Below are 19,650 nucleotides of genomic sequence, written 5' to 3'. Positions count from 1 at the left end.
TTACTGCAAGGCACTTAATCATATACTGTGTGACAATAGCATTTCAATTAGTCTCCTCGCCCCAACCATAAATTCCTTCAAGTCAAATAACACCAAGTTTCACTTTTACTATACTTCCCTAAATAACTGGCACATAAGTAGGCAGAAAATCCATATAAAAGTTAGCAAGGAGTTAAATTAATCCAGGACTGGGGATAACGTCAATTATATGGCAGACCAATATAAATCCAAAAATTCCTCCCAAATTAAGAATTACTTAGGGATGGAGGATGGAGTCTCATGCCAGCCTCCCTCAGACTCCAGGAAAGATCAGAATCCTAGGCTCTCTGCCCTGCCCTGGGTCAGGTGGTTTATTTTAAAGTTCATCTCCTACATGTTACAAAAGCAATGATTTCTATTAAATTTCCAGTCATGAATAAAAATTAAGTTACAGCAATCTAATTGGAAAATTTTTATACTGCAAGATGAGCCAGAAACTAATATTTGGTTCAAGTAGAAAAATATTAATGAAAATATGCACAAGAGAAAAAGATTAAATGATCCAATAGTTGACATCTGGTGCTGCTGTGTCTGATTACAACCAGTAAGGCTTTTTTTATTTTTCAATATCCTATTAGGTAAATGAAAAATATGCTAATCTTTGGTTTAAGTTTCTGGAAATTTTTGTATTCCTTAAACATGATAGATGCAGTTCTTACAGGTTTAGACACACCAACAGATTAACCAGAAGGAGCTCAGTAGAGAATGCTATAAAAATGATTTGCACAGAACACCGCACTGCAGCCTTCATGCTTCAGTGAAGAACCAGAGCTCCTTAAATCAGTCTCTAGTGGGAACTACATTTTCCATTATAAGTGGTCATAATGGGCTTCTTAAAAGCCCTTCATTCATTTAATGTTGACTTTCCTTCACATCAATATACTCTAGACTCATCTAAATGCTGACTTCTAAGAGTCTCCTGCATTTATGGTGTATTGCAGACCAAAAAGAATTTCACGAGAAAGCACAAGATGAATCTTCCATCTAAATATTTTTTTTTGCAATCTTAAATCAGGGTAGTCAATTAAACTTAAATCCAGTTCATTATTCAAATAAAAATAGCACATAAAAATCCTTACCTCGAAAGAGCTGTGATGAAGACAAAGTATTTTTTGAATCATCAGAAAAGTGTTCCTTGTTTGTACACATGGCACCATTTAAAAGAACAGAACCAGCAGAGACCCCTTAACTACACCAAACTGACCCACACAGCTGTGGGTCACACAGCTGGAGGTCCTCAATGACCTCCCTGTCCCAGTGGCTAGGTACATGTGTCTTAACTTGCAAATTCTGTGCTGCAGCATTGGATGTTGTTGACTCCGGACTACTTTTTCTAGCTCATCCGCAAATGCTTTCTGGCTCCAAAGGTTATTGAAAGACACTGGACTGTACACCAGACTGGATTTAAATAACTGCCGTACCACAGCTAGTGCTGTTGAATTCAGGAAATTTATTAATACCTCTCAGCCTGTCAGCTGTGGGTCACACAGCTGTGGACCCACATAGCAAAGCATGGCTTTTTGGATTCACCTCCAACACACTGCAGTTCCTTGAATATTCAAGTATAACAAGTCAGGACTAGAAAAACAGCAGTATATCCATGAGGCCCATCAGCTGTTTTCCCAACAACATGTTTCTTAATATACAAATGAAATGATGTCAGGAGTACACATTGAGGCTTGGTCACACTGTGTTTGGTCACGTAAGGAACAGACCAAAATGGACCTTTCTATGCAGGCATTTCCTCCTAGAAAATAGTTATATTTATACCAAAATATGACAGGTGTTCAGTCTCTCAAAGCCACACTGTCATCTAAACAAAGCAAAAATATTCAAATTTCAATGTTACACAAGGTCAGAAATTTGAACACTCCCTGTAACAGTAGAGAAACCTGGGAAGGACACAGAACCAGATACAAACATGTGCCACAAACTTACAAGGGTACCCAGACGCAGTGGCTCATGCCTATATTCCCAGCACTTTGGGAGGCTGAGGCAGGTGGATGGCTTGAGGTCAGGAGTTCGAGACCAGCCTAGCCAACATGGCAAAACTCCATCTCTACTAAAAACACAAAAAGCAGCCAGACGTGGTGGCACATGCCTGTTGTCCCAGCTACGCAGGTAGCTGAGGCACGAGATCACTTGAACCTGAGAGGCGGAGGTTGCAGTGAACCTAGATTGCACCACTGCACTCCAGCCTGGGCGTCAGAGAGAGACTCTCTCTCAAAAACAAAAAACAAAAAAACAACTTAAAGGGGAGCAATCAGATAATACCCCCCAAATAAATAAATACATGTTACAAAAACAATGCAACAACAACAAAAAAACAAAAATGAATGATTCAGCAACAAACAACTAAAAAGTTATTCCTGCAGCAAGGTAATGATCAAGGATGGGCTCCGGATCTGCTATTCGGGAAAGGGTTTGACATCTTTGCATGGCAAAATGAATGGAGAACTCATCAACTCCTATTCCATTATTCTCTGCCTAGGGTGCTCAAATTTGACCTGAGAAAAATTAAACAAATGTGAGTTTCATTGCCCTTTTACCTAAGATGAGTCAAGAGATGCCATCAAATCTCCTACATACTCTAAATGAAGACCCATCTCTGGGCTAGACAGATCATTTTATAAGTTCTCTCTTAGAAAAGAACATGCAAATGAGATTTCTAAAAAGTCACTGGCAGGGTGAGGAACTGCAGAAGGTGTGGAAAATGCCAGAAGCCTGAAAACAGGCAAATGCATTTTAGTTTAGAAAGGGTAATTGTGCAAACTATACACTGAAGCATATCATCACATAGATTCCCAGGAAAATTTTAGAAATGATCATTTAAGGCAGTTTAGTAAGAAAATAGAGGGAGGGAGCTGTGGACCCTGAGATCTAGAATGATCCCAGAAAGTCAACAATTCAGCAGGACAAGTGGATCACTTTTGGAAACATCTATCACGGACCAAGTATTCTGCTGCAGACACAAAGATGAAGACAGCATTCATCAGCCAGGAAGCTCAGGAAGAAGAGACAACTATAACTTATCAGCTGATTAAATGAGATGTGGTGAGTGCTCTGATACTAGTGGTCACAAGGAACCACAGAGCACAGAGCACTGAGCAACTTACACTGCCTCAAAGGGAAGGAGTGTCCCGGCAACGTCACAGGTGATGCCAGTGCTGGGCTGGGAAGGTGGTGCAGGAGTTTCCCAGACAGTGAATGCAGAAGAGGTCAGGCTCATCAGGCAGAATGAGGATGTGCAAGCCACTGGCAGGAATGTGTGGTGTTCGGGGAATCCTGAGTGATCTGGTAAGGCTGGAGTGCAAGGGCTGGTAGACGAGAGGACATTGAGGGAATGCTGGCTTAGTCAAATCACACTGACCTAATTTCCCTCCCTGACATAGCTGCTATTCTAGTGGATCAGGAAAATGAGGAAAACACATGTAAATGCACTTAAGAGGCATTTGATAAATTTCTCTTGTCTGCTTATGGATAAGATGGAGAAATGTGGGTTGGGTGTGTAGGTAGATGTTTATATGATTAAATGAATAAAGGAAATCACTGAATCACTGTACCAAGAGGTATGTGTTGACTGACTGACCAACCTCAGTTGCTCTGAGAGCTGAAATCCATTATGAACCTGGAGGGAGAACATTAATAGCTTAATGCAGTATTTTTTCTTATGCCCTGTCCTCATGAGTATATTTCCCACTGACTTGAACAAAAATATAGAGGCCTCCCTTATCAGCCATTTGGAGACGTAGGTACTTAATAACATCCTGGATAGCAGCATTAGGATTCAAAAGCCCTCGGTTGTCTGTAGAAAGGAGTCAATTATTATAAGGTGGAAATTTACCCCACATGAATCTGAGGTTTTACTGGTGAGGTACTAAGAAATGAGAGTGGTACAGTTTAGTGTTAGTGCAAGTGAATATGATTCATATCTGGAAGATTCATATGTGGAATTACAGTTGGGTAATTCCACTGTGCACCTTCCTCCCCCTCACCTCGAAAAAACCCACTAGTGCTATCAACCCAGAATAAACAGATTATAATAGTCTGTCATACCCTTTTTGAGGATTAGACTATATCAAGATTATTGCATTTAGCTAGGGATCTCACACTATAGGGAAATTAGAACAAACAGGATGGTTAAATGACATGAAACTAGATTTTAAGAATATTAGTCAAAGGAGTTGGTCAGGAGAGAAGACTTGGATTAAATGACAGCTGTTTTTAAACATCTGAAGGCTCTTTATCTAATAGAGGATTTAGGCTTGATAGACAGATCTTCAAGGGGTATACCTAGAATTAGACATTAGATATGGAGGGAGAGAGGTCCGTGGCTCAGTATAAGGAAGAACTGTCTGAGAGGTAGGTGCAAACAGCTGCCTGCAGATGGAATGGCTCCCTCATCTTCAAGAGTGACAGAGCACATACTGAGCAACCGTTTTATATGACTACTGTAGAAACGCAGTTCTCAGCCTTATCAAATTCAACGCCTCATCTAAATAAATATGTAAAGCATTTTATTATATGCCCTTCATAATACTGAGATGAAATTCATAGATCATGTAACCTACTTACACACTTAATTTTATAAAATCATGATGCCCCAAAGAAAAGTATTTGCTCACGGGTATTTCAATATGTAAATTCTCAGACACAAGTTCATTAGAAGACATAATATAGATTCATATTGCTCCTACAGAAGAAGATATGAAATTCCCAAGTACAAGGGTCAATTCTTCATTTTCTTGGACTGCCTCACTCATTGCAGGGCATTTGGCACCTCTGCTTGCCCCCAACTAAATGCCAGTAGCGCCCTTCCCATAACCATGCCAACCAAAATGCCCCAGGAAAGGGTACCACAACCAATGAGAATCACTATTAAGAGGAAAATCAAGCCCCATGGGTAAACTAGTATTTTAAATTAGCTTTTAAATTAAATGTTTTTAATTTCAAAAATTCCCTTAAAGCCGAGATTTTATAAACTTCATATACCTGAGAAGTTCTCTGTTTTCCACATGCTCTGTGATTCACCTGAATAACACTTAACCCATGCTATTAAGGCAGAAGGGTACCTTTTATTTATTTATTTATTTTGAGAAGGAGTCTCACTCTGTCATCCAGGCAGGAGTGCAGTGCCACAATCTCGGCTCACTGTGATCCCCGCCTCCTGGGTTCAAGTGATTCTCCTGCCTCAGCCTCCCAAGTAGCTGGGATTATAGGCACCTGCCACCATGCCCAGCTAATTTGTGTATTTTTAGTAGAGATGGGGTTCTGCCATGTTGGCCAGGTTGGTCTTGAACTACTGACTTCAGGTGATCTGCCCACCTCAGCCTCCCAAAGTGCTGGGATTACAGGTGTGAGCCATTGTGCCCGGCTGAAGGGTACCTTTAAAGTAAGATAGGCCTGGTTAAAATCCAGACTCCACCACCTACAAGGTATGTAGCCTTGGGTAAGTTACCTAATTTCTCTAACTTTCAGTTTCTTTATCTGCAAAAGGGCTGTTACAGAGACTCAATGTGTAAAAAAATCAATGACTAGAATCTGGTGCCCCATGGAACAGAAAATTCTATCCATTGAGATTTCCATGCATCCAAATATGCAAGTGTTCATGAAATACCATTTTCAATACCACCTGAAGAGCTACATTCAAATCTGCCCCAAATAGTAAACTAACAAGCCAGGCAGACCTAGTGAATACAAAATTGAACATTAACCATATGCACCAAATTTTTTGTTCAGTACTGTTACACACACTGCTTGGTTTAATCTTTATGACTGCATGAGGGAGTTAATCTCAATTCTTTTCAGATAAAGAGTCTGAACTTTAGAACAATTAAAGAATTTATTCAAGGTCAAATAGCCATAAGAGTTACAGCCAGAATGATCAGCTCTGTCTGACCCCAAAGAAGGAACCACTAATAATGGCCTGTAAGGGTGGGCTATTACTACACATAATTTTCACATCAATGCCTGGTTCTTCCTGGATTTAACCACAGTTAAAAAGAACAAGACAGGGGCTGGGTGCAGTGGCTCACGTCTGTAATCCCAGCACTTTCGGAGGCTGAGGCAGGTGGATTACCTCAGGTCAGGAGTTCGAGGCCACCCTGATCAACATGGTGAAACCCCATCTCTACTAAAAATACAAAAATTAGCCAGCATGATGGCGCATTCCTGTAATTCCAGCTACTCAGGAGGCTGAGGCAGGAGAATTGCTTGAACCTGGGAAGCAGAGGTTGCAATGAGCCAAGATCGTGCCATTGCATTCCAGCCTGGGCGACGGAGCGAGACTCTGTCAAAAAAAAAAAAAAAAAGAACAAGAGAGTGAACCCAGCTTTATGGCCAACTGTCTTTAAGGATGTAAATACTGACCTGTATTCAGGTTAGCCATTACTATTCATACTAAATGCACTTTAGTAAACATGTCAGTACATTCATCAACTATTTATTGCACTGAGTAGGTTTTTAAAGAGCTAACCAGAAAGCACATTCTCTTAATTCACTAAATTAATTACCACTTAAGTTTTGAGAACAGAAGAAACCAATCTATTTCCTCACAGAAAATGGAATTGGTAAATACAGACAGTCAGAATTTGGAACTGTTATCTTTTTAAAAAAAAAAAATTATTTCTTTGTTTCTCTTAAATTATGAAAGCCATCTTTTTTCTAAGCACTAAAATTATAGCTCATTGGGAATTAAAAATTTATAGTTCTATAACATTTCTACCAAATATTTTTAATATACTGAATGCATTCTCTCATTAATACTCATAAGGTATAAGTCAGTTTTGAAGTTTTCTACCTGCACACAAAGATTAGAAGGGCCAAATCTGCATTGTCATACAGAAAGTTACCGGAGGTAATGAAAACAGAACAATCTGTCTGCTGATCTCATCTCCTAGTCATAAGAGACATCCTCTTTCTCACCATCAATCACTACTGGGTACCTGTGACATGCTTTTGATTACCTGTCACAAGAGGTGTGAAAAATATGATGCCTGCCTCACCCACAGCGGAGTTTCTGGAGACACCCCCTACTATGTTGTGGCACTGGAAGATCACTTCAGATCATCTCTAAGACAAATCTAAAGACATTAGGCTTCAAGTAGCATCAATAAACAGGAGACATGGAAAGAAAGTTTGTTTTCAATTACTTCTGGAATTCATTTTAATACTATCAGACAGATTCATTCCTAAAACCATAGACTCTCTGGCCCGTCTGATTTTTTTGCAGACATATTCTAGCTCCGGTCCAAAGAAAATAAGCTGCAAACTTCTGGAGTCTCTAGACTGGTACAGAACTCAATCTCATTATCCAAATCCTTGCAGAGAATATGTGCCAATGTGAATCACTCTGCCAGGGCCCTGTGCTCACAGTAAATGCCATCACGGATGCATGTGTCCTGGTCTTAGACTGGGTCCCAATGCAATCAATTTCAGGAGAGGAAAAAAAAAATGTGAGCAGTAGTTACCACTACTACTATTACTACTTATTACTATTTGTTGGGGGCTACTTCGTGGATCTGAATTAAGAGTTAACTGATAAAACCAACAAAATTGGATAGATGAAAGGCATTAAAAGATAAATGGAATGCCTTTCCAAAAACATACAGTATATAAATAGCAAACACTACTTTTCAAGAATTAAATTTGAGTGTCTTCTGAGACATTATCAGTGAGAGACAATTTACCATTAAACTGCCATTTCACTAAAGAAAAGGCCATGTACTTCTTTGCCTTCTGTGGATGAGATCTGCAATTGAATGCATTTTCAAAATATACTGGCATACATTCATACCTGTAAAAATGCAAAATAAAATAACTGAATTATCATTCTTTTTAATGTGCTTTCAGCATATTTACATGGAGAGTATAAGTGGCAATAAACAACTTATGCTTACTCCTAAATAGTGCCTTGTAATATATTTATGAGCAATTTTCTTCAATTCAGTAAGCACTTAGAACCTGTTTTGTGCCTACAACTGTACTATTTATCTGAAGCCTGTGACTATAAAAAGGACCCAATGTGCTCTAAAGAAACTTCAATTTTTGACAAGGGAGATAAGATTTACATAAAATAATCAGGAAACGGGGGCATGAAAAAGTTATGCCAAACAAAACGTATGACACACAGAGGAAGTGCTAATGGGAAGTAAGAAAATGGCTGGGTCACACGGACCAGTGCTGGTAGGGAAAGTCTTAAAAGTGGGACATCCCTGAAAACCACAATTCAGGGTTATATTTCAATAGTGCCACACAATCAACAATCAAATCTGTAAACCAGAAACAGTCTTATCCCCAGTGAAAATGTTCTCTATCAGAGCACACTCAAGACAAAAGCAATTCTACCAGATTCTGCCTCAGATGTCTTGGTAACAACGGAGAGAGGCATGTAGTATTGTGGTTAGCAAAATATGGACTGTGGTAAATACACAAACGTGGGTTTGGGAACAAGACATAAGAAAAAGTGTCTAAGCAGCAGGGAAAATGCCAAGTATGAAACTAAATCAGCATGGAGAAGTACAAGGACCTCTTCTTGGAAAAAAAATTATGTGTGTAATATTCAACTATAAATTTCTAGCAGACTGGGTTAAGAAATTAAGTCTATGGTATACGTTCTTTTTTTTTTAAGGTTTATTGAGTTGCTTATCATAAAACTTGTAGAATTCAAAAGAAAATGGCTTTTTGGTAGACTGGATTGTTGTTCCTTATTAGGCACTTCTTCCCTTGCTGTAAGATAATTATACATCCGTACCCTTTGCTGTGCAGCTCTGTGATGCTTTGCACTAGTACACAGAGTATACGACCCCATCTGATTTTTCATGTGACTTGTTTTGACCAATAGACTGTGAGGATTAACAGTCATATTCATATTGACTTGAAGCACTAAGAGACCTGGCAAGTTTCTGCTCTCCATCAGCAGAGTATGCTCCAGGTAGCTGCTTTTCCCTCTTCAGCTTGGGTTCCAGGATGAAGACATGTGGAACAGAACCCGAACTTGAACCTCAGCTTTGGCATCTGGCTTAACCTTCGCCAAGGCCAGCCTGCAGAACCCAGCCAGGAGTAGCTAAACCACAGTCAACCTGCAAATCCATGAAGGTGAAATACATATTTGTGGATATAACCCACTGCGGTTTGGAGACAATTATGCAACATTATCACAACAAAAAACCCAATACACCCTTAGAACCATCCTGATCCACAAATTACTTCATGGAGTTTTACCAGAAAGATCAAAACCACATAGTACATATTATTGTTTATATGAATAATTCTACCAAGGCCTGAGATACCAAAGCCCAGAGACAAGACAACTGACACAAATAGCAGAGGAGGCTTCATTTTCTTCCAGTTGTCATTTACCCCATAACCACTTTGCATGGCTATGGGGTCTTAGCTGAGAAGGCATCATTTGACAAGACATTGTGCATTGTCTTGGTATATTTATACGTAATGGTTGATATTACTTACTGTTATAGGTTAAATCATAGCATTCCAAAAAAGATATGTTGAAGTTATAATCCTCAGTACTCCAGAATGTGATCTTATTTGGAAATACAGTTAGTTAAGATGAAATCACACTGGAGTGGTGTGGTGCCCTAATCCGGTATGACTGGAATCCCCATAAGAAGATGGCCATGTAGTGATAGAGACACAAAAGGAGAATGCCATGTAGACACAGGCCACACTTGGAGCTATACCGCTGCAAGCTAAGGAACTCCAAGGTCCAGCAAACCACCAGAAGTTAGGAAGAGAAAAGGAAGGATTCTTCTACCGGTTTCAGCGGGAACATGGCCCTGCTGACACCTTGATTTTGAACATCTAGCTTCCAGAAAGTGAGAAAATACATGTTTAAAGCCACCAGCTTCTGGTACTTTGTCATGGCTCCCCTAAGAAACTAATACACTGATTTTAAATTACTCTTATACACTATCACTGTTGCAATAGGATACTGCTCCAAAAACTTTATTACTTTCCCAACATGTCCATTCTGCCACGTTCTCTTATAATTTAAAGGAAATGCAGGCATGTCATTAAGAAAATTGGTAAACATTATTTACCAATTGCCTCCTGGGCCCGGATGTTAACTTGATGAGCTTTCTGTTCATCCAGTTAACATCTGAGCCCAGGAGACAATTCAAGCACAGCTTATTTGGGTAGGTGGACTAAGAACTGACCCGATTATCAAAGAATTATTTTATCCTGCAAGAGTCTTTGGAACATTCTGAGAATGCAGCATCACCATGTACTATGCCACTTCTATCACGCTTTCTATAGCAATTTTAGACTAACAAACTCATACTGCTAAGTTTCTCAGCGCACACTTATGCTACCTTATGTCATTTTCTTTATGTTATTTCTTTTTTGAGATGGCGTCTCACTCTGTCACCCAGGCTGGAGTGCAGTGGCGCGATCTCAGCTCACTGCAGCCTCTGCCTCACTCGTTCAAGCGATTCTCCTGCCTCACTGCCTCACACTCCCCAGTAGCTGGGATTACAGGCGCGTGCCCCGACACCTGCCTAATTTTTGTATTTTTAGTAGAGACAGGGTTTCACCATGTTGGCCAGGCTGGTCTTGAACTCTTGGCCTCAAGTGATCCACCTGCCTTGGCCTCCCAAAATGTTGGAATTACGGGCGTGAGCCACCACACCTGGCCCCTTGTGTCATTTTCTAATTATTGTTCCTTATGCCCACATTCCTTCCAATCAGACTGTAAACTCCCTAAAGGCAAGGAATGTGTCTTATGCTGTTCATCCATGCGGAATTATGTACACTAACACACATCACAACTCTTTGTTTAGGCTGGACACAGAATTTATGTTTAATAAGTTGATTTTTGACTTGTTATGGCTAAGTAACAGAAACTGACTTCAGGTTATGAAACGGTAAGGTCTTGCCTTTTATTTAGATTAGTGGTCTCCACTTTTTATTCCACATCAATAAAAGTATCTGAGCATAAAACTCTAATTACTTTTACTTATAAAAACATGTCCTCTGTACTAATAATTATAAGGCATATAACTAAAATAGAAGTCATGAAAATAAAGACATTCTAACAATTTCTTTCTGTACCTTCATGTGGTACATGAACTTCACTTTAGAAACCACCAGTCTAGACTATGACAGCAGATATGTGACAACATTCCCTGGGATTTGGTCCTTTCCAGAAAATGCAAGATCTATAAAATTCTAACACTTTTATAAACTTAATAATTCTCTGACAGATTCACAAAATTGTCTAGATCAAACAAGCAATCTTTTAAAATTGATAGTTTTGTCTTTGCAACCAGGATTAATTTGTATATTATATTACTAGCCCCCTATTATAAATGCATTTGCTAACTGTGGTGCTCTCTGAAATTAAACCCTTTAAGTTTCAGATGTTAGAAATGAAAATCTATTATCAGGTCTTCAGGCAAATATCTGTAAGACTGACAACCTAAATGATATAACATTCTGATTTTGAAAACAAGGAAAATAGAAGGATGAGCAAAGGCGATGATGAAACAGAACACTCATACATTATCTCTAAGAATGTCATCAACACAACAACATCCGATTTTCCTGTGTTCTATGTGCATGTGGATAATGCTATGCTAGAAAATAGAAGGACACTGAGTAATATAAAACACAACTTCTATAAGCTTACTATAAGAACTGGCCCGGCAAAGCGGTTCATGTCTGTAAACCCAGCACTTTGGGAGGCTGAGGAGGGCGGATCATTTGAGGCCAGGAGTTCGAGACCAGCCTGACCAACAAGGTGAAACCCCGTCTCTACTAAAAATACAAAAAAATTAGCTGGGCGTGGTGGTGCATGCCTATAGTCCCAGCTACTCCAAAGGTTGACTCAGGAGAATTGCTTGAACCCAGGCGGTGGAGGTTGCAGTGAGCCGAGAGAGCGCCACTGCATTCCAGGCTGGGCGACAGAGCGAGATTCTACAAAAAAAAAAAAAAAAAAAAGAACAACTAAGCAATAAAGTAAGCCAATATTTAGTTCATTTGTGGCACAAATGCTTAAGTGCCAAAAGAACTGAAGTCAGCATACAATAGATGGGTTGGAAAGTATTCATGGAATTAAGTATAAACCTGGTGTGGAAGACTGATTTTAAAGGAAGAAATGTGGAGGGAAATTCCAGCTAGCAAGGACAGCAAAGGCTTGGGAGGCAGGAATTACTCTCCTGTATGTGTGGGATTACTGAGGATTCTGACCCCACTGAAGTGCCAAGTTCATGCAGGGGAAGAGTGGAAGAGAAGGCTGAGTGCATGAAATGTAGAGAGGACACAGTGCCATCATCATCTAAGCCACATTCTTGGGATTAAACTTCCAGGAGAAAGCCACCACCACTAAAATCTCTTCAGTCATTTTACTTGGTCTGCTTATTCTTGAAGAAACAGGCTTGGGGCTGATCTATACCTAAAGCAAGAGAGCTAAATGCAAGAAAATACCAAGCAGATGATGCGTGGGTGAAGATTTTGAGGAAGTGAAATATTAGTAGCTTTAAAAGGAGGAAGAGAAAGTACAATATGTCAAAATGAATATGCATTTGCTTTAAAAAAGTCAAAAATATAAAAATCGGATGATACATAATTGTAATAATGTTCAATAATTATCATTATAATACATATGGATACCAAATAAAAATGTGAAAAAGGAAAACATAAATCTCTTATAATCCCATTAGTGAGAAAAAAGTTTGTCACTTTCCTGTTTTCTATGCAAATGCATCTTAAAATCAAATTAGAATTTTTTGTATATACTGTTTATGTTTAACTCAGTTATTATAAACATCTCCCATATAATTAAATATTGTTCAAAATCATTATTTTAATGGCTAAATATCTTATATACATTTACTATCACTTAAAAAATGACTCTACTGTTGAATTTTTCTCAAATTTTTACAGTAACACCCTTGATAATAACTAATACTTAGATAGTTGCTTACTCTGTGCCAGGCAGGGTTCCAAGTACTTTACATAAATTAATTTACCTAATTCTCTGTACAATGTAGGAGGTAGATACTATTATTATCTTCATTTGACAGATGAGAAAACTCAAAGTGTGGAGAAATTAACTTCCTAACTGCACAGAGGTGGTAACTGGTGGAAGAGGATTCCAAGCCACATAAGTGGCTCTGGCATTCCTGCTTTTAACCTTTCTACTATATCAGTAGCCTCTCAGAGATCACGGGCTCATCACGGAACTTCATGTCTGATTGTTTCCTTAGGATATACTCAGAGGAGAATCACGAGTGCCAAGAGAGACCACGAGGCAAACTGCTCTCCATTGAAGGTATACCAGCCTACCCTTCGTGAGCTAAACACAACCTCACTCTTGCCAGCATTGTAACTGACTTTTTAAATCTAGTAATCTGCATTTCTTTGATGCCATGAAGTCAGTATTATTTTCATGTCTTCGCCATCTTAAGTTCCTGTTTTGTGAATATTCTATTCCTATTCCTTGTTATAAAGGTTTTCAAAGAGTTAAGACATGTTAAATAGAAATTATTTTGGAAGGTTCTGTGATTCAAAATATCAAAGAGTATTTCTAACTAGTTGTTTCAGTGGGACCCTATAGACAGGCAGAACCCTGGGGGAAATCACCGGAAACTAGGGATGAGGGCTCAGCTGTAAACACCTGCAACCATAGAACTGAGCAGACCTTCCCAGCAGACCCACGAATAGCCTGAAATTGAGATTTATCCCATACTGCAGGGGTGACACTTATCCAATGGCTAGAATATTTATCACTGCTACTCAGAGCACTCTCACTTCATGATATCAGCATGCCTGGGGAAACAAGTCAATAAATTCAATGTTTGTGTAGCGAGGCCAGAATCACAGAAGAAACATGAAAGCTCTTAAGGGATCTCAGACCTTTGGATTTATCTCACAAATTATTTCTATTCTATAAGGCATACCTGGTTAGTGATAAGAATAACCCACTAGTCAGAAATTCCACATGAACAGTGCTGAACAAACACTATTAAACTCTTATTCTCTAAATCCTCTGTTAATCAGCTATCAAAAGCAAATTACCTCATGCCAGGTACTTTGCAATAAAAACCAAGCACTTAAGGCCTCTGATTACTTGGGTTGGAATTAAAAGTATTTCATTCACCTACTTAGGAGTCACTTCTTAGATTGGACCACTCTCTCCAAATGGCTCATGTCATCTATCAGGGTCAATGTTCAATCCTTTCAATGTCTTAAGAGTACCCTTTTTGCCTGGCTGATCCCCAAACTCCAGTGACACCCCATTTGGAGGCTTTCGTCCCTTTATGTACCAACTACAGAAGAAAACTAGAGTAGGAGGAATAAAAGACACTCTCCCAGATGAGTGTCATAATAAATACCAAAGCTATTTTTAATGGGTGTTAACACAATGTTTGAGAATTAGTAAAGTAAGCAAGGGCTGCTTAAAAAAGTTGATTTGGACATGCACAGGTGGCCCTCCATATCCATGGGTTCTGCATCCATGGAATCAACCAACCAAGTGCATCACTTGAGGTCAGGAGTTCAAGACCAGTCAGGACAACATGGTGAAATCCTGTCTCTACTAAAAATACAAAAATTAGCCGGGCTTGGTGGCACATGCCTGTAATCCCAGCTACTCTGGAGGCTGAGGCAGGAGAATCACTTGAACCTGGGAAGTGGAGGTTGCAGTGAGCCGAGATTACATCACTGCACCCCAGCCTGGGTGACAGAGTGGGAATCTGTCTCAAAAAAAAAAAAAAATTGAGGAAAAAAATGAATGGTTGGATGGTTGTGTACTGAACATGTACAGACTTTTTTCCTTGTCATTATTCCCCAAACAGTGTACTATAACAACTATCTACTTAGTATTTACATTGTATTGGGGTATTTTAAGTCATATAGAGATGAGTTCAAATATACAGGAGGATGTGCATAGATTATATGCAAATACTATACCATTTGATATCAGAAACCTGAGCATCCTTAGATTTTGGTATCTGCAGGGGTCCTGGAACCCACTACCTGGAACCAATCCCCTGCAGATACTGAGGGACAACTGATTTATATTATATTGAGGTGGGCGGGGGGTGGGGAGAGAAGAAGGACGAATGATTAAATAAAATCTTCAACCCTAATTTTTTTAATCAATCTTACATGCTATCCAAAATCATGGTTAATTTTTTACCAGAACGTCAATTTTGCTAGTAGCAAAATATAGCTATTAGCTATAACATAGCTAATATAGAAAATTACTCCTAGTATGGAAGCCTACTTGGGACACTAAGTTTCATGCGGAAGGCTCCATGAGTTTACAGAATCTCAACGAAGAAAGGCCCCTAGAGATGACACCAGAAATGAGTGTGGCTTGCTCATGAAAATTGGACAGCATGTTCCAAGCAGAGGGAACAGCATGGAGAAGAAAAATCATACTCTATCCACGTGCAGAAATTGGCAATTAGTTTTGTATTACTAAAACACAAATGTTTAACTTGGGGGTCCACAAACAAGGATATGTTGGCAAATGGTATTTGCTGTGCATGATGACAACTTGAACTTTCATCAGGTTTTTTATGGGTCTATGAAATGGGTCAAGGGGACTTAGCTAAGAATGACTGTGGGTAAAACGCATGACAAGGAGGGATAGAGACAGGAGATGAATCTCTCAGGGTCCAAGAGACCAGGGTAAGATGTGCAGATTCCTTCCCGTGTATGATGGAAATGTTTTACAGGGTCTGAAGGGGGAAGTTTAGAAGGACAGCCTGCTGAAATGGGGACGGCTTGAAATGCAGAGCAAGGCAGAATGCAGACAACAGTCCAAGGCATCTAAGGAGCCAAACAGAGGCAGTGGGAATAGAACAGAGTGAATCAGAGACAGGTTAGGAGAGAAAATGAGCAGCTTCCATGTTCATATTTGCTTGCATATGCATAAAATGTCACTAGAAGATTCTCAGTTAACTAACACTGGTTACCTGTGGATTAGTGAAATGGGTGACAGGGGAATGAGCATGAGAGGGAGTACTTTCATTCTAGAGCCATGCATACCTTTTGAACCATGAGGATACTACCTATTCTAAAAATAAATTTAAAAAAAGACATGAAGGTTATCAGAATGAGATGCCTCTATGTAAAAACCTGCCTAGGTCCCCCTCCAAACCCCCTCTTATGTTTTAAGTTGCACTTTTGAATTCAGATCATTTTTATGCCAAAGGCTACCAGACTGTACCAATGACTGACCCTTGAGAAAGGCCAATCTTTCTGCTTACTGTGGTGATAAATGTATCAAGCTTAACTTATCATGTCGACGTAAATAATGAGTTACCTGGGTAAATTCAACCAACTTAACAATTAGGTGTCAAAACATCAGTATGAAGAATTAACTCCAGGAGCTCAATCTTTTAAATTTCATGGTAAATAAAAGAGGCTCAGAGAAGACTCTATGATTTATTAAAACAAGGATAAATCACATGAATCACTGATGCGAAGGTCAGATTGTCGATTCACTCTGGTGAGTGTTATGCTAAGTTAGGCTAGCCCTTCAGCTAAAAATGACTTTATTCTATTGAAACTCCTGTTCAACCTATATTGCATTTAAGGCAGGTACTCCAAATATAATTGACTTAAATTGAATGGCTTTATTAATTTCAAATTAGTAATGAGTGAATATAAATGTAAGAGTTTAAAAAAAAGTTTTGTAAAACTATGTAACATTGTTTTCCATTTGGCTAAGTTCAAATGTACTAAATTTGCAATTCTTGTTCAAAACATTTAATGTAAGCAATTAAACTTGTTCATCAAAAACATACTGTGTCCAGAGATCAATTGTGCAATGGCTTCATTTATTTGGTTTTATGTTTTATAATCTGCCTTGTTCCACAAAGGATATGAGTCATCTTAAAAGAATATAATTCAATCAAATGGAAAAGTATAATTAGATAAACATCAGAATCAAGAAAAACAAGGTAGAACAGAAGCTCAAGACCATATGAAAAGATAGAATATTGATATTAGGTTATGAATTTTTATGATTATTAAAATTGAGTTGCAAATTTGACTGTTCATTTCCTAGTTGCCAAGTTAGAAAGGGAAATATAATCGATGATTTGATTCTCATTTTGCATGATGAAAAGACAACACACACACAAACACACACACACACACACACTCACAAGTTGTTCAGGGTAAGTAAAGCTTTTCTTTGGCATTGAAAGTTAAATGGAATTTCTTGCATGAGTCTTCAAACAGGAACTATAGAAAGAACCATGATCATAACCACATTTTGAAAGTAACATAATAGTAAGTTTCCTCTGACTGTATTAATAAAATCCCTCAGTGTGGGCATATGGGGGGGGTGTTAAGGATGCAAAACAAGGTACCAAAGTACAGCTTCTGAAGATCTGGCTAGACTCCTGGTCTAACAGCTAGTATTGGAAGGGAATAGGTTGACGTCATGGCCTTTGTTCAGCCAACCCCCCATAAACATCATTTCTCTCAATTAAGCTTCTGATCAAATTTAGCAACAGAAAATTCATATTCTCTGGCATGTACAGAAACAAATGCATTTTGTATCACTGTTGAGGGGAGACCAGTAGACAACAATCACTCTTCATGTATTCCCTATATCTGAAATTCAAGGTCATACAAATTTACTTCTGTATATTTTTTTCTGCAATCAACAATTTTGATTCTAGCACAAGTGAATTGAGTGGATCCTGTTGAATTTAAACAAACAAAAAATTATGGGCTGGGATTTTAAAAACAATAGTAAATGGCATTTAGCAAGAAAGGAATAGAGGTTTCTAAAATACAGCCTTTAGGAAGATAAAGAGAGGAAATCCAGGTCTTGGATTGCATTCTGGTGGTGCTTGTGGAGGCGGAGTGCTGGGGGATCAGGAGGTAGGACCCAAAAGTGAGTCATCCAATCCCAGAGGCACTGCGCATTTGGTTGCAGGACACACAGAAGAGAAAAATACCTCTTCAAATCTGAGATTAGAGCTTTTATTTCACTGTGATTCCAAAGCCAAAGTAATAGCAGTTAAACTGAGCAGTTAAAGGCTTAACTCCTACTTGTAAAATGAACAAATAAGTGCTTATAAGTAACAAGGTAAAGAGAGCTTACTGTAACCAAAGGGGAGGGCTTTTTTGAAAAGCTTAAAGTGTGCAAGGAAGAGCCAGGTAAATTAATTGCTCAATACCCTGGGTTACAAATTTAAGAAGTGTAAAATGTAATTATCTTTATTACAGGAGGGAATTTTGGCTTTGTTTTAATAAATCATAACAAATTAATTTTTTTCATAAGTTCCCTCCCACTGTTGGTTCCTACAGTCTTATTACCTTTTATAGGAAAGTTTTATTTCCTTATCCATCTAGGAAGAAAATAAGTAGGTCGGAGAAGCAATAGTAATAAAGTATGGCCTACCATATTGTGTAAAAATAAGTCATTTGAGTAATATGAAGTGAAGATGGTAAAGATGCATTAAAATGTCAGAAAGAAAACCTGGGAGCATGCCCAGATAATATTGTTAAGCAGAGACTGAAAGAAGTTCACACTGACTCATGAAATTCATGTGATGGAAAAAAAATGAAATCAAAACAGAAAATGTCATAGTGTAAAAATAAAGCAAATAAAGTTTGATGCAGTTAACCTTGTTTTTCTTTTTTTTTTCAAAATGATACAACCTTTTAAAGCAGGAAGACACTGTATCTTCCAAACCCTCATTTCACAATCCCCTGGCTGTCAAATTTGGAAACTGATGTGTTTCTATACTGAGGAGAAAACAGTTTAAATTGTGTATCTATATCACACATTTTGAATCATTTAAGAATCACAGACACTTCTACATGTTTTATTTCTACTTTTGCCTGTGATAAAAGACATGATAATTCGATCAAACCTGAAAAACTCAACTCTAAAATAAGTGAATACATCACTTATTAACCAAATCATTGTTTCCTCTGGGGTAACTTACAATTTTCTTTAAAACACGACTTTTACTTTTTAAATTGTGTTTGAGAGTACAGTTGAAGTTGGCATGATTACCAGTGAGACTGGAAATTTTGCAAGCTTAGACATGAAACGAACGTAAGAGTTGGGGAGAATTACCTCATAAACTTAATGACACATTACAGAAAGATAGCATATGGTCCTAAAGATGTCAGAATTGAAATATAAATGTTAAAATAACTGAGTTTGCCTATTTATACAAAGAAGCAATTTTTGAAATTCAATTAAATTTCACCGGCCACAGAACAATTCTGTGATTCTAAATTGTGGTTTTTAGATGAAAGCTTGAAACACAGTTCATTCATTCAACAAATAACTAATGAGCACGTATTCTGCATAAGATGCAGAAGATTACAGGATTTAAAAAAAAAAGATTCAAGATTCTGTCCTATTTGAGCTTATACTGAGTCACTTCTCCAAATCTCTATACCTAAGTAAGTGACTATAAAATTGGAGCTTACAGTGATGCATTTTTCAAAACTTTAAGCCTTATTGCTGAATATAAAATAAAAAATGATAGTCTGGGAAGAGGGAATCTTGCCAAAAGCTCTGATGTATAAACTTTACACCTAGAGGAGAAAAAAAGCATTAATACATAACCAGTTTCTGAGAAATACAGAGCATAACACGGAGCT

The 19,650-nt window shown here is 38.3% G+C and overlaps 1 protein-coding gene across 9 annotated transcripts in view; it reads right to left on the bottom strand.

The window, feature by feature from the left end:
• The window catches only part of NCOA7 (nuclear receptor coactivator 7), a 154,254-nt gene that overhangs the window by 123,673 nt on the left and 10,931 nt on the right, over nucleotides 1-19,650 (bottom strand). The gene's annotated exons all lie outside the window — the stretch shown is intronic.

Source organism: Gorilla gorilla, chromosome 5 (genome assembly GCF_029281585.2).
Source record: "Gorilla gorilla gorilla isolate KB3781 chromosome 5, NHGRI_mGorGor1-v2.1_pri, whole genome shotgun sequence".
Taxonomy (NCBI): domain Eukaryota; kingdom Metazoa; phylum Chordata; class Mammalia; order Primates; family Hominidae; genus Gorilla; species Gorilla gorilla.
This window is presented reverse-complemented; position numbering and strand designations above follow the sequence as displayed.